This window comes from Symphalangus syndactylus, chromosome 2 (genome assembly GCF_028878055.3).
Source record: "Symphalangus syndactylus isolate Jambi chromosome 2, NHGRI_mSymSyn1-v2.1_pri, whole genome shotgun sequence".
Taxonomy (NCBI): domain Eukaryota; kingdom Metazoa; phylum Chordata; class Mammalia; order Primates; family Hylobatidae; genus Symphalangus; species Symphalangus syndactylus.
This window is the reverse complement of record NC_072424.2, coordinates 120,608,240-120,624,711: the sequence shown is the minus strand read 5'-3', so window position 1 is coordinate 120,624,711 and position 16,472 is coordinate 120,608,240. Positions and strand designations below refer to the sequence as shown.

Genomic DNA, 16,472 nt, shown 5'->3' with positions numbered 1-16,472 from the left:
CTTTACACAGTAAAGAAAAATTGGAAAAAAAAATTGTATTCCTAATTTAGGTCACAAGATTTGAATTTCTGAAATTTTAAATGTTATTCATGATTCTAAAATTGTACAGCTTGTTACTTAATTTTCCTCTAAATAAACTGGAGCTATTTTAAAACCTGATGAATGATAACGAACAAGAGAGGAAAGTGTCTAATCATCTGGGAAGACAGCTTCTAAACTAAACCCACTAATAGTGTCTGCTTTACCTGTGAACATCTTAAGACAAGATGATGTCAGGTGGTTCTTTAGTGATAGTGTTGTAGTTTATGCAGTGCCAACAACTGCCCTAAGCTTTGTCTAAAATAATCTCCACTGCCTAAGAACTTGATTTGCTGGTGTAGCTTTTGAGCATCCAGTGAGTGTAGAAATATAAAGTGTGGACATTCCAGAGACCCCTTTTCATTTGGCCCATAAGGTTCATGGTTCAGTGTTCATTTGCCACCAATAATTTTCATTGTTATGGACACATGGTGCCATTTGGAAAAAGTTTTGGATAATTAAAGGGATATGAGGCAGTTAGACGAAAAACCCATTAGGAAGACAGATATTTAAAAGTGTGAAAAGCAAGGCCTTAATTTTTTCAATAGCTATAATAAATGTTAGAAGATGAAAATTAATAATCTGAACCACTAACTTAAATGTCTTTGTTTGCCACATTTAATTTTCCATCTACTCCCAAATTTGGCTTTTACAGTTATTTCCAAAGTCTCCTAAGTGTTAAGTGACATTTAAATTGGTGGTACCTAATTTAAACTATGTTCAAGCGACTGTTTTATCAGTGCCTCTTGAGAATGGACATGGCCTGGACATTGAGTGCAGATGGCCTTCTTGCTTATTGCACTGTGAGTTCTGGACTCCTCTGGTTGAGTCAGCTCATTGGGGTCACTGTGCTTTGAAACAATTGTTTTGCGTTAAATAAGGATGCTGCTTAGTTCCTAAGGCTCTATGAGGATTAAATACCTGGCAGGTACTAGGATTCATAGTAGTGGTTATGATGATGGTGATTAATAGGGGTAATAGTCATTGCAGTCACTGGTTAAATGTAACCAGGATTAGATTTCATTTATCACGTGACTGATTCTTTAGCCTGTCAACATGGTCTTCACTCAAAGAGCTAGGTATATTTTCTCAATTAGATCAAATACTTCTTTGGTAAGGAAGGACTTCATATGGAATCGGTAAGCATTTTCATGATGCATATGGAATACATACTCAGCAACCTCTTAGTGACTTTATCAATGAACCTGGCCCTGTGCATTAGCCCAAATGAGGATTTTTTTCAATATAACTTTTTTTACAAATAATAAATTTTAAAAATGTGCTCAACTCCTCCCACCACAAATTGGTAGTAAATAGAAAACAGTTTGCAAAGTAAGAAAGGAACATTCTCATCCATAGACTGTTCTTCCTTTTATGGTACTTTTTGAAAAGTTAGTAAATACGAATTATTATTTTTTATAATAATGTTGCTTTGCATGTCCTGGCATTTTCCTTCAAGCAGTGAATGCTTTTGACTGGTCTTGACATTATTCATTTTAAAGTGATATTAGCTGGAGTCTGGACTTTTAAACACATGGGTGATCAGATTTATATGCTGTCACTACATTGGATATATTTATTTAGGAATTATGTAAGTGATATTCCTTCCTAAAAAAAGAAGGTGAAAATTATTAAGACTCTCATAAACTTGAAAATATTGGGTTAAAGAGCAGTAATTAATTTGCTGATAGTTATACAATTATTACTGTTAGTAATTTTTGGAGTCAGACATCACTGAAGTCTTACTTTAAATTAGGAAGTCCAAAATACATAATTCTATGTTCTGTGGAAATTGCTATATTTTGTGATTTCCCCAAACCTTTTCTTCATCTGTTTATCTCTCCTTTCTCTTTGATATGCCTTTATATGTTTTTTCTTATTATTACTTATACCAATTAGGAAAATGAAAAGGAAGAAAACCGTTTTAATTCATTCTATTTGGATACATTTTAGCTGGTCTTATAACAATTTGATAAGGGTGCAAATTAGATTTGCTAGCTTTTATCTCTGGGTGTACTATAACTTCTGCTATCACAGATCATTCAGAGTAGACCTTATAAGTTTCAGTATATTGTGGCCTTCAAAATGTATACAATTGTACAGGACTTCCTTTTATATTTGTATAGCTCTTCAGATGCACAGAAGTCTTCTGTTTGGTTCCTTGTATTTTAAGATAACAGAAGAGTCTATCAGTATTTATGTTTGAGTATTAATATTTACAAACTGATGTGAAAATGTGGACTCTTATGTGTGCTCTAGATTTCTTCTGGCCTCCTTACAGACTGCCCTTTGTTTTGCTATTCTAGCTTAGGTGAGTGGAGTCCATTACTGTTAGCTTGTCTGAGCTACATGGCTTCATTTTTCCAAAATTATTTTCTTATTTTTTCTTATTCACAATTTGACTCTTCCTGCTTTGTTTTTCAAGTATTTTACCTGGTTATACCTTCATTCATTCATGCATTCAATAACTTTTCATTCACATATTCATCATTCCATCAGTAAGTATTAACTAAACCAGTAGTATGAGCAAATCCCATTTTGTTCCACAAGCATGCTGTGGCCATCTGAAACCCTGACTGAAGGCTTCTTTCCTATCATTTCATAGTATTTCCTTCTGTCTATCCTTCCTGTCTCCTTCAGTTTGCAGTATAGGGTGGCTGTATGAAGGAGCCTCTCATTTTTCACTCTCCATGCAAAACCTACACAGTGGATCTTAGCGACTGATCATATGCCTTGTTTCTATGATGTCATAAATTAATATTTGTGTAATGACTTACTGTCTGTCTACAAATGGCTTCCATGTACATTATCTCATTTGAAGCAATAACTATTATGTAGTTATTGCTCACACTTTATTTTGTGTGTAAGGGACGGGAGGCTTCGTGGTGGGGGGGTTGGTTTTAGTTGAGTAATTTGCTTAAAGTCACAGCATTAGTGAGTCATAGAACCAGAATCCAACTCTGGTTCTCCCATTTTTGGCTAACATGTCAGTCACTGCCAAGTCACCGGTCTAGTTAACTGGCAGTGTTCAAATGTTGGAGCGTTGTGGATGTGGTCACTATGTTCTGTTTATTATGACTGACATAAAGAAATAGAAGCCAGCCGTATCAAAATTTGGCGGCAGAGTCAAATCTTATAATTTTAGGGAATCTTGAGGTAGTCCAAGGAACAAAATGCTGTAGAAAGATGTGGATTGTAAATTTTCCAGACCTCTGTCGGTTATCACCTTCTGGAAACTGAAACCTGGTGATACTAACTGTTAAATTTACCCAATCACTTCCCTGATCTGAGAATCTCATGATTTCTAAGCAATATCCCTTATGGATCAAGAATGGCCTCTGGAGTTCCGGTTCCCTTGGCAGTTACAGTTTTCACTATAAATCCTTTAATTGGATATTGGACAAAATCCCCCACATAGAGATCTTTATTTTATGTTTGAATCTGATATCACATTGACGTCTCACCCATGAATTGCCAAAAGAAAAATTCGCTTTCTTAATCGCATTTTCTACCTCATCTATTATTTGCATTTTGGGTTAATGCACTTTACTGACGTCAGTCTGGTTAATAATTTTATTGTAATATTACTTCTCTTCATGTTTGAGCTCTTTTGCCCGCATCACCCCTTAACAATTTATACTTCTCTCATGCCACTTTTTGTATGCATTTTTGTACTTGCACTTTATAATAAAGTAATTTATGTGAAGTTTTCCTGTCATATGCCTGCACTGTAAATTGCTTGTTTGTGTCTTCTTTATTCTTAAAAATGGTGATTGAAAAAATAGTAGACATTTAATAAATATTTGTTGGGTTTAATAAAAATAATTGCTTGTGAGGTTTTTTTTTGTTTGTTTTTGTTTTTTATTTTTTGTTTTGAGACAGAGTTTCACTCTTGTTGTCCAGGATGGAGTGCAGTGCCACAATTTTGGCTCACTTCAGCCTGTGCCTCCTGGGTTCAAGCGATTCTCCTGCCTCAGCCTCCTAGTAGCTGGTGTACAGGCACCCGCCACCATGCCCAGCTAATTTCTTGTATTTTTAGTAGAGATGGAGTTTCACCATGTTGGCCAGTCTGGTCTTGAACTCCTGACCTCAGGTGATCCGCCCACCTTGGCCTCCCAAAATGCTGTGATTATAGGTGTGAGCCACTTCACCTGGCCAAGTTTCTGTTTTAAAATTCACTCTGGGGACTGAAAATCGACACCTGGACACAGGTTTCATTTTAATTACATTTGTGAGATGAATCTGCAAGTCTGATACTTATTAAATATCCAGAGCCAGGTCATGAATACAAATTTATGAATTTTTTAGTGCAAAAATTGTTCTTAAATTAAAATAGTAACAAACCCCTTCCCCACACAGCAGAACAAACCTAAAAACCCCTACAGTCCCTGACCAGGAGGTCTCATTCTCCTTGTTTTGACTATGGCAGTAAAAATAATTGACCTCTGAAAAAATTTAATGAGATAAATTACATGTGGCCTCTGACTCTGAGGGATTCCTGTGTAGTGTGAAGGCAAAGCACAGCTGACATTGACTGCAGGACAAAGGGGCGTGGGAAGCCCCTGAAAACCTTTGAGCAGGAGAGCACTGCACTCAGAGCTGCGCTTCAGGGAGATGGGTCGGGCTGGGCCCTGTTGGATGGTGGCTGAGGTGGGGTGGGGGGCAGCAGTCACTGCAAGCACAGAAGCCACTTAGGAGGCACTTCCATGAATTCAAACAAGAGCTGTCATCTCATGTTGTGCCCTGTATGTCCTCCCACACTTACATCACAGATGAAGTCACTGCATCGCAGACCTCAGTGGAGACTCGTATCCCAGGTTGAGGAAATTCTTTCTGATTTCCTCCCATATCCCCCTCAGTTCCTTACTTCTCAGGTTTTGCATCATGGTGCCCTTGTGGCTGCGTTCCACTCAAATTGTTTTTCTTAGGACCCTCCACACTTCCACAGTTCACCGCCTCTGAGAATTGTCCCTGGATCCCAGGCACGCAAGGGCACCAGGCCTGGATCTGGCCTTTGGCACTTTGCCATTTGTACCCAGAGTACTTGCCGGTCTCTTGCTTTGTGTGGTGGGAGATCAGACTGGTGTGAGGGTCTGGCTGGAGGGTGGTGATAAGGATTGACAGACACAGGCTGTATGAAGGAAAGTGTGCAGGACACCAGCGTAGGGGCTGCCTGATTGGGTCTAGGGTGAGCTTGTGTGGATGTGCGTGCATTCTGGGGGTGGGGAGCAGGAGGAAGCTGTCAGTGATGACCCCAGGCCTTGAGCTTTGGAGTTTGAATATCACTTTTAATAGAAAACATGAGGTAAAGAGAGAAGCTGGTTTGTCTAGTAGTGTGATGAATTTGATTGTGTACCAGTTGAGTCTGAGATAAATATAGATAAAAAGCATGTATTTTATACTACTTTACTTTTCGTTTTTCATGAGGGTTTATAGTTGGAAACAGGAATTCACTGGAAGACTTCATCATCTTCCTCTTTTTGCTGTTTTTTTTCAGCTCCTTAAATATTTCCTGAGAGCTCAGGATGGTTTTAGGTTTTCTTAACCTTCACCCTGCCAAAATCCCCCCACCAATTCACCTCCTCAGGAACATGTGTACGTGTCAGAGTACTCTCAGCAGCCAGAAGTGTGCCTTCCAGCCTCTTAAAATAAAAACATACAGGAAAAATAGCTACCTTTTTCTTTTGAGGAGGATGATCATTGCCATCTCACGACTTGCTGAAATAGCACAGCAAAGAAACATTTTTTGGCAGGCTGGAACATCTAGGGAATGCGCAAACACGTGCACTTCTCTTTTTCTCTGATATGTTTCATTGATTGAGGCAGTCTAGTTTGGGGAGGCAGGGGGATTTTTAATTGAGTTTTAAAAAAAAGTACTAGGCATTTGTATCTAAAGTTACTCTTTCAATTGGGGGTATTTAAGAAACCTTAGTTTCTTAAATTTGATGGTAGCAGTGAGTTGATTGGTTCCAGTGTAATCTTTCCCATCCCCATCCACTGAGGAGTTTTTGAATTTCGGAAGAGATACTCTTGATTAAATCAGTTTAAGAGTATATAATGATCCTGTAATTATCATTTGTCATTACCTTGTGTACCTAATGATTAAAGCAAACATTTAATAACTATAGGGCAGTAAATATATTTTAGATCTTGAGCCATAAAAAGATTTCCATTAACAGAATGTTTTGTGCACAAATAAATTATTCATTGGCTGTAGCAGAGCTTGATTCTGTCATCATCCTTAAGTGGAAATTTTGAGGACACCAATCATCACAGATGCCAACACTCAGTTGGCTTGAGCCCCATTCTTCTTACATGGAACCTGAGCTTTTTTGGCTATTTTTAAAAGCTTCAGTTCATTTAAACTCAATGAATATTTATGGCATTTCTGCCATATGCAATGTAGTGTTTTGGTGCTGTGGAGGAATACAATGATGAGTAAGTCTGCATTTCAGCCTTCAAGTTGCTTATAAACCCTACCTAAAATAGAGATCAGACTAGTACATACCTGACTTGGATATAAGAAAAGTTGTAGTAGGGCCCTCAGAGATGTATAAATAAAATGTTTTGTGAAGAGAAAGAAATCATATCCATTTTCCTATGGGTTTGCTTGGGTAGAGGGCTTGGGGAGCAGGAAGTATTTCCTGAGGACAGCTTTAAGGATGGGCAAGATTTTGATAGGTGGTGAGAATGATATTCACCTATGTAAAGTGTTGGGATGGATAAAGTTGTGGTGATTATGGAAGGAAAAGTCACATGGTATGTTTGAACATAACATTGGTAAGTGAAGAGGAGACATGAAAGAAGAGGAAGGGAGGAGCTGAGAGACCTAGAGAGTATAGAACGTCTGGAATGTAATTAGCACATCAGTTTGGTAGGCATTAGAAAAACTTTAGCCACTTTTGAGCTAAGGAATCACCTGATTGGGTTATAGTTTGAAAGATTAATCTGCTCACCACAGATGGTATCACCAAGAAGATTTGGAAAACCTGGAGGGAGACAAATTAGGAAGCTATTGGGATAGTCTCCATGAGAAGTAGTAAAGTTCTGAACTAGGATGACCGTAATAGGAATATAAAGTGGGTTTGGGAGAGACACTGTAGATGAATATTCTATAGGCTTTGGCTTGGGATTGGCTATGAAAGGTGGGAAACAGGAAGCAGTTAAAGATTCAATTTAATATCTGTTGTCAACTTTTAAATCAACCAACATTTATGGAAAGCCAGCCATGTGCAAGACATTGTGCTCAGTATTGAGAGAAATAAGAATGGTCCTGTTCTCAAGTAGCTGAAAATTTAGTTGAGGATATAAAATAAGTTCTCAGGCCAGGTCCAGTGGCTCATGCCTGTCATCCCAGCACTTTGGGAGGCCGAGGCGGGTGGATCACGAGGTCAGGAGTTCGAGACCAGCCTGACCAACGTGGTGAAACCCCATCTCTACAATAAATACAAAAATTAGCCAAGCATGGTGGCATATGCCTGTAATCCCAGCTACTGGGGAGGCTGAGGCAGGAGAATTGCTTGAACCCAGAAAGTGGAGGTTGTAGTGAGCCGAGATCGCTCCACTGCACTCCAGCCTAAGCGAGAGCAAGACTCTGTCTTGAAAAAAAAAATTAGCTCAACTAAAATCCAAAGCAGGCCATGATTAGTGAGATAATGGGAGTTGAGCAAAGGTTATGAGAACACAAGAGAGAGTGACATTAATTCTGACACCGCAAAAGTGGGGAAGTTTATTGGGGGAAAACACTTTGTCTGGGCTTTGAAGATCAGATAAAAGATTCCAAAGTACTTTAGCTGTCAGAAATGTAGCTGGAAAACTAACAGAGGCAATTCTCAAGGAAGCTAAGGGAGGACGAGCTTGCTAACAAGAGTAGCTCTTACTTATTGAGTGCTTAAGGTATGTCAGATCTTGAGCTTAGAGCCTTATATTTAAGGGAGTGTTCAGCGTATCATGCCGCAAAGTCATCACCAATGTTGTGATCTAAGAAAGGACCAATGGATTTGGCAATTTAAGAATGATGTGTGAATTTGAAGAGGTTTCAGTATAGAAATATAGCTGAAAACACAGGCAAACACAGGGTGAAAACATTCTAAAGGTTATCACTTATCTTGAGTACATAATTAAGTACACCGTGAGGAAAAGGCTGAGCTGTTTCTGTGACTTCTCCTTAATGGGCAAAGTTTATATAAGCCTCAGAAGATCTTTATGCTTGGGTTGGTCTTAGAGGTGTCATTTGAGAATGTGCTAGTCCTGTGAAGTCTTTGCACACTTTAAAATACTGCAGAAATGTTAGACTCCCAGATTATTTTCTTGCAATTAAAAGATCTCCACACTTACTACCAGCTTTCCTCCTCCTCCCTGCTACCTCCTTCCTCCTTCCCACTTTGGGCACCAGCTGATAATGGTGAGCACACTTGCCACACCCTTGGCTTAGGGTCAGGGAAGTCCTCGGGCTCTCCTTGGCTCTTTTCCTATCTGGAGGGAGATTTCCATGGAGAACAATCCAGGGAAGTGCGTGCACGTGCATGCGCGCACACAGACACATACACCAGTTCTTTTCCTGTCCTCAAGGATATTTATGTGCCAATACATAGACAAAACACACAGTCATATGCAGGCATACTTTGTCACACCCAGCCTGAGGAAACACAGGGCAGGGGTGCAATATGCTAGCAGGAGGTGATAGGGATACTATTAATAATTGAACCTTTAGGAATAATAATAGAGCTTGTTAAAGAAAAATTCAGAAATTGCTTTAAGATGAACAGCCTATTATTATAAAATGTAAAGGGGTGAAATTTATATCATGGTTATGTTTAGTTGGTTTTTGTTTTTTCAAGCAATTATATAGCCAACTGGGCTTGATAAAAGAACTTTCACAGAGGTACCCATTTTATTACAAAGGGGTATTTTAAATTATATCAAACCATCCTATAATTTAACAGGAATAACAAGAGAGAAATTAACAGGAGTAGTAGAATGGAAGAAGAAGCAATTGCTCCTAAACCCCACAAAGGCACAGAAGTACATGAGTATGGAGAGTGAGCATGTTTACAATCATTCATTCACTCATTCATCCATTCACTTGATCGCTCAATCCACAAACGTTTGCTGAATTCCTGTTTTATCCCAGGCTGGGAGCTGAGAGATATAGCTGAGCAGAGAAAACAGGCAAAATTTTAGATAAAATACATCCTTCTTATAGGAAACTAGCCAATATAAGTCAGCTTTCCTGTTTTATGGGTAGACAGATTGTCTGAAATTATATTTATGAGGTGAGTATTATATACTAATGTTTCTACCTCACAAAGCTATTCCCTGCCATTTAGAACCCTAAAATGCGCTCAGCCTGCTAGAGTACAACAATCTAGCTGTCAGGTTCATGGTAGTAGAAATTCTCAGAGCTTCTGAAAAAATTGCCATGCATTCTTATCAGGCTTTACCTATTACAACACTGGGATTCCTTTTCCTTGAGAATTGAAGTCGTAAGATGTTTTATTAGGCTGATTTTCTCCTTTTCTACGGGAAAACCTGGGAAAGATAGGGATAGTATGTTTGTTCATCTGTACGTGTAAATATCCTCAGGGAATTCCCCAAAATATGGGGACATCTTCTACCTTTGGAAGCACTAGCAAGATATTTCAACCAGGGATCATGGTCGGAATTGTGAGGGACCGTTGAGACTGGGGAGACCTAAGCCAATCTCTCAGGTCACAGTAAACCTGAGTGTAGTAATATGTCCCTTCCCAGGTAATAATTTATCCTTTATTAAAGGACAAGCTTGGTTTAAGTGTCTTGATATAAGTTTTTATTCTTAAGCTATTTAAACATACACATAATGGAAATTTCTTCTAAACCAAGAATTATATAATAAGATATATTTTATTTTAAGGAGCTTAGATGCTTTTCAGATATTGAAAATAAATTTCTAAATCAGATATATGATATTTGTGTTTTTTGAAGAAGCATGATTGGTCTGTTTAGCGTGGATGATCTGTTCACTTAGGATTTTACTTAGAATATAGAAGCAAACTAGTGGATGAAGATAATTAATTCATTTATTCAAAGATATTTATTGCTTTATTTTAAATTTATTAAATTATAATCATTTATTATTTTTATTTTACATATGCCCTTTTTATATGCATATGTTTGAAGCATTTTGGAAGTCTGCTGAAAAAATTAAAACAATTTTATTTTAAGGTTGGCACCTTAAATTAATTAATTAAATTCATTATCGGCACTTTAATTATTCTTTAGAACAGATGCAATTAGTTAACATTTTCTGGAGAACACATTTTTAAATCTTTTTAACTCAGGATAACATTTTTAGTCACACTCTCTTAGATGCCTTAGAGAATTAAGTTTGGAAATGTTCTGTACAGTTTCTGTAATGTCTGTTAAAATTAGATGTGTTTGACCTTACACATTTTATAATAATGTATAAAATATTAGAATGATACTTGATAACTTAATGATTTCTAAGTTTTATTTTCTAATATTATCAAAACCTTAATAAGAGATTTCTAAATTGAATAATATCAATATCATTGCAACAATGTGAGTAGTTAGCTGTGGTGGGAGGGCTCAGTGATTAACTGGAAAGGTCATTGGTTGAAACATCAGGAAACTGAGGTTCTTGCTCTGAATTTCATAGAATAGCTTGCAGAGCGTGGGCAAGCAACTCAACCCTTCACTGTTTCACCACTCAGCCTCGTGCTTTTGGGGGTATGTGATGTGCGTGTGTGTGTGTGTATGTGTGTGTGTGTATTTGGACTTTAGTATGTATCTGCAAAACCTCTAAAATTATTTCTCTATTTAAAACATGAAAATCAAGACCCCATAGAGATCTTTAAACAAATACTGATATGGATTACTGTGGGAGTCAGTCCCTTAATCCAGATGTCTAGGAAATATCCTTCCTCTTAGCTTCTAAGTGTGAAGGGCCGGCTCCATGGAAAATGTTCATTGTGCTCATGTAAATTGTTAGGAAAAAAAAAACTTGCTACAAGATTTATCCTCTAAGTTTAAGAAATGGATCATGAGCAAAAATGTGAAAAGGCACTTTCTGAATCTTCCTTCATTCTCTCTGGCCTCTGTGTCCATTCTTCCTCCTACGTGACCTGAATTTTAATGTCGGGTAGGGAAATGCCTTCTACCAGCTCCAGAGGTGTGAACTATAAATGTATGGACTTTATTGCTTTCAAATTGCAGAACCACCCCTCCCTCGCCCCTAGTATGTGTTGTCACTGGTATTCAGCTATGGTTTTGTAGCTGGCCGAGATGGGGCAGAAGATTTCCAAGTTGGTCAATTAAAGGTGTAACTGTTGCCTCCCTAGCCTCTGGGATTGGATCTGAGCCATTGTGTTACACGGCTACAAGGTATTAGGCATAAACTTTGTGAGATTCTGAAGAAGAGTGGAAGCAAAAAACCTGATGGAACTGCTTTGGTCACAGTCTTGAAGGAGAATTGGTTATAAGCCAACCTTGATTTGGACCTTAAGGACACACAGCTAGGGAGGGTCATTGCTGCCAGTATTTATGGGGCCGCTGAGGCAAGAGTTCAAATGGAGGCCCACAAAGATTCTTAATTTGATCAGTGATAAAATCTTTATTTGCACAGAACATGAAGTTGCAGGGATTTCGTTTGACCTGTTCACGTTGTGGATTTGATGAGAATAATTTTCTGGCTAATTTTTATTGTTTTGAACAGTAATTAAATCTTTATTAAATAAATAATTTCTAATGTCCTGTTAGTGAATTTTATATGGGTCATGCTTGACAAGTCTGCTTACTTTCATTATTTGCAGCTTTAAAATTTAAACAGACTGACTGTTTTCAGATTTTCTACTGCTTCTTAAAAATCTCTGCTTTTTAAGTTTTCGAACTCCAAAAAAGCAACTATATATTCTAAGGTGTCCACATGTACTCATTCTCATGACCTAAAGGATTTAAGCATGTAATGTAATTGTATTCAACATATACAAAATATTAGTATATTTTCATCATATATGTAAATTAGAATAAGTATAAAAATGTTTTAAGCTATTTTTAAAAAGGATTTTTCTTACAAAATATCCAAAATCACATGTTAAAATTGAAAGGTAAATAAATCTATATTAAAAGGAATGAATAAAACATTTAAAATTCAAAATTATTTAAATGCTGCTGAAGCTTTTTAATATTTTTTTGAAATTGAATTAAATCCTCAGCTACAGAAGCAAAACTAATCACAAGTTTGTTTTTAGTGTCCATTTTAGTTGCTAATGTAAAGAATTGGCATCATGCTTCATGCAGGTTACATCTTTACAAATTTAAGAGTAAGAATTGTTTAATTGTGAAACACTCTTCAAGTGCCATGCGCGATTGTTCCAAATGCTGCTCTAATTATTAACGATTCTAGAACCACTGATCAGAGCTCGAAGAGAAACCAGGAAAGGGATGCTTGGCATGGCTACACTTGTTATGCAAGAATCTGTTGCGTCCACACCATCTGAGAGAAATGACTCTTAAGTCTTTTCTTTTACCTAAGCGTTAATGCTGCTTGAATCTTCTCTGCTTTGGAAATGATGTCTAACTCCACACTGCAATGTCACAATCCACGAACCTTCAGGGCATTCCAACTGAGTTACTCTTTGACTGGTGCAAAGAGATTGGGCAAGAGAAGCATTTCCCTGGGAGCTTAAACCGTTGTCGCAGGGTTTAGAGTTACAGGACATCTGGATGCCTATGATAAAGGTGCTGTGGATTTTTCAGTGAATTTATTTGTGCTTGTTTGTGATATGCAGGCTTTCTAAAGTGTGGGACCCATGGCAAGAACCCCTCTTTCCTGGAAGTATGGACTCGCTGTCTGTGGGGGCAACTGGGTATTAGCATTCTTACTGAGGGCACCATCTGCAGAGGCGGCAGAGGGGATCCTTCCTGAGGACGCTAGGGGGAGCTGGTGCAGGAAGGAAGCCATGGCAGATGGTGTTGTGACTGGCTGTCAGACTGCCTGTGGGCTCTTGTAAGTCTCCCTTGCTGGAATCCTAGATATACTTAGTTGGGACTTTTTAAGGGGACTGGAGGTCCTGTGTGAGCAGGTGGGGCTGGAACAGGAGCTGTGGTTAATTGGTGTTAATGCCACTTCTTATGTATTTGCCTGTAGGCTGGTAGGGCTTGATAGTGTTTGGGTAACTCATTTCCAAGTCAATAAGTGTTCCTTCCTTCACTTGGAGAGGGATGAGGAAAGGCACTTCTATCCTGTAAGTCTGTTTTTCTCCACACAGTTGGGAAGAATAGGAATTGCTTTATTTCTCTTTGTGAATCTTCTCTGTGGAGGGAGGCAGGGACACAATGCAATCATTGATCTGAGATAATGGAATTATAAAGGGATTTATTATTTACCTAGGCTGGGGCTCTTAACCACAAATGGACAGAATTCAGAAAATTTGGTTGAGAAAAAAACTGTGTTTCATTAATCTCTAACTGAAGTTTAGCACTCCCTTCATTATTCATGTAAGCAACAAATGACAGTAGTTTCAGCAGTGTCAGTGAAGTTGTCACCATTAGAAATCACAGACAGTTTCATATCACATTACCGTTGTGATTCATATCTCAAAAGTGTCTTTATGATTATGACTACTCTGATTTATGGTGAATATTAGACCTGCACTATGTCTTGTTTGTAATTATTAATAAAGAATCATGTATATTACTGTCAACAAGTTTGCTTCGAAAGTTATTATGAGATACCTATATTCATGGTAATTGGTTTCCTTTGTAATCCAGCGTAGTTTAAAACATTCCCCTAAGAATGAGCCCACAGGCTTCATCAGACTGCCAAGGAGGTCATGGCAGCCAAAAGACTCAAAAGGTCTGATGTAGAAGAAATCCTGTGTTTTACTACAGATTAAGGCTTTAGAGTGTGAGAGTTACTTAAGGTCATATGGTGGAGCAGGAATTAAAAGTAGTGTCTTTCCTGCACTGTGTGGCCTCCTGGCACCTCAACCCTGGTCTTAGTGCCAAGGGAATGAGTGCCTTTGGCTTCTTCAATGAGTACTTTGATTATGACAAAGTCCAAGCCAGCTTCTGTCTTTGTTTGCACTTTGCTGGTCTGTGGTGGCTTTCTCCCCACTCCTGCTTTCCAGGCCTGGAGGTGGTGGTGAGGTGTGGTAATCTCCAGCCATGCCTGCCTCTACGTCCCATGGCATCACAAGGCCTGCTGTCCTGTGACAGCTAGGGGATGGATAGTCAACAGAAACAATAGAATATTTAGCCTTGATTGCTTGACCCAGTTTTGGTGGTGGTGTTTCAAGCAATATGAGTATTATCAGGGGAAATCCTTCAGCCAACCCAGTGGGCTTTCTTAAATTAATTTAGGAACTCATGTCACATTATTTCCTCCTCACTATTAGGCTAATAGATTCCTGAAATATCAACAGAAAAATATAGAGTTAATAGCTAGCATTTAGAGTTCGCTTCCTAGTGCCATTTTTAAATGCTGTATAATTCTGAATTCTGTTAACAATATTATTTGTATCCCCATTTTATGGATGAAAAGACTGAGGCATGGAGAGGTTAGGTAACTTGCCTGAATATTTGTATGTCTGGCAAGTGGCAGAGATGGGATTGAAAGCAAGTATTCTGGCTCTGTGGTCCATGATCTGGGCCACTATGCTACATGTCCAGTTATTACTTTAATGCCTTAAGCCATAGTTGTCCAATCTGTCTTTCTTTGGTTTGGGGTTAGACCACGAATGAGTGTATCTGGGATGAAGAGTCTTTGGATTTTTTTTTTTTTTTTTTAATGTAGTCCTAGGAGGAACTCTTCCCAGTCTGCTGGAGCTGTCTCTGAAAGGTACTATGTCATTTGGTTCAAAGTCTGTTCGGCTTTAATCCCTTGCTTGTATATATTCAGGCAATATGGGGAAGGAAAAATATGTTCATACCCAAAAAGTTTAGTAATGCTGCAGAATGCTAGATTTGGATTGACTCTGGCTGCATTTCAAGGACATGACAGTGCCTTGATCTTTGCTTTTGAAGCCTTCTTGTCAGCAACATTGGCAAATACACCTTTGAAAATTTATATCTGAATTCTTGTGTTTTGAAAAAAAAAATGTTTGTTAGTGTTTCTCTTCTTGAACACTAGTTGATGCTTTGCCAACTAGTTAAAAGTCTGCAAATCTGAGTGCTGGCTGAGAAGCTAAGCTTGCTATAACCAGTTATCCCCAGATGGCCAGATTCTGTTATGTACCACTTTTATAGATGCTCAGTGGTTGCGTACATGGGGTTATGAGGTGTACTGTTCCACTTGTTTTTGCCAGGCATGCACAGTACATTATTTGATAGGCTGGGACAGATGGTATAGCTCAAATGAAAATGATGAGGGAGAAAAGAATGTGAAAAAAAAAATAGAAAAAGGGCATTTGATTTTCTAATTCACATTTCGGAAGTGAATTTTAGTGTCTGTGATTGACTAATAAATGCAGTGTTGCTGTAAGACTTGAATTCATGAACGTCTGTTTAAACAGCTATAACTGAGTAATCAGCAGGAAGCAACCTTTTCCTTCGTGGATGCTGTCCCAAACTTCATGGGGTCTCCTCCAGATCTGAAAATGTTTGGGCCACTGAAAGACATCAAAAATAGATCTGGATTTTTCAGAGTATGATATACCACCATCAATACCAACCAAAACAGAAAAATCCCAATTATATTTTTAAACTGAAAGAGAGGGAGGAGAGGTGGTGAGGATACAGAGAGAGAGAGAGAGAGAGAGAGCGTGAGCCTGGTAAAGTAGTGGTGATAAGGACAATTAATCAGTCTTCGTACAGCTGCTTCCTGACATTTCTGCAAATTGTTGTGGAAAAATTAATGAAGGTTAGATCAGTAATGGTTTCAAGCTTGGCCAGTGGAAAGTATGACAATGTTTCCATCAGCAATTAAATCGGGCTGCTTTCTTTTTTCTATAGGGGAAGTGGTATGATGTATGTTCTCCACAGGAAATGGAAAACGGCAGCTGAACTGTGTGTGAGCCCAGGTATGGAGGAGCACTTGGGAGTGCTCCAGCCGCCTCTCCTTGATTAGCACTACAGATTTGCATTTTTCTGCTGAAAAGATTTTGCTATACAACACGCCGAAATCCTTCCTTTAACAGAGAGTGAGAATCTTGGGATTTTATTGCACGGACATAGATGTACTGTGGATCTAAGCTTTGGGAGCCAGAAAGTGGAACTTATGACAAACAGAAAGTGAAACTCACCTATCTAATTTTATTTTTCAAGCTGAAGGTAGTTCAGTACAGGCCCTGTTCACATCCTGTGTAACCCTATGGGATTTTCCCCAGTATTAGTTTAAAATTTTCCCATAGGGTCACACAGGATGTGAATTAAAGTAAACACTTAACAAGCATGAT

At 38.4% G+C, this 16,472-nt stretch overlaps 1 protein-coding gene across 14 annotated transcripts in view; it reads left to right on the top strand.

Annotated features, from left to right (window-relative positions):
* Window positions 1-16,472, top strand: part of HIVEP2 (HIVEP zinc finger 2) — a 195,894-nt gene that overhangs the window by 110,777 nt on the left and 68,645 nt on the right. For 4 of the 14 annotated variants that reach the window (XM_063622825.1, XM_063622816.1, XM_063622823.1 and 1 more), the window contains one exon: window positions 16,030-16,097. The exons of 9 other annotated variants lie outside the window; for them this stretch is intronic. The gene's annotated coding sequence lies outside the window, so the exon portion shown is untranslated. Of the gene's footprint in view, window positions 1-13,043; window positions 13,085-16,029; window positions 16,098-16,472 lie in introns of those variants that run through there. One more of the 14 variants, XM_063622822.1, reaches the window with a different exon arrangement.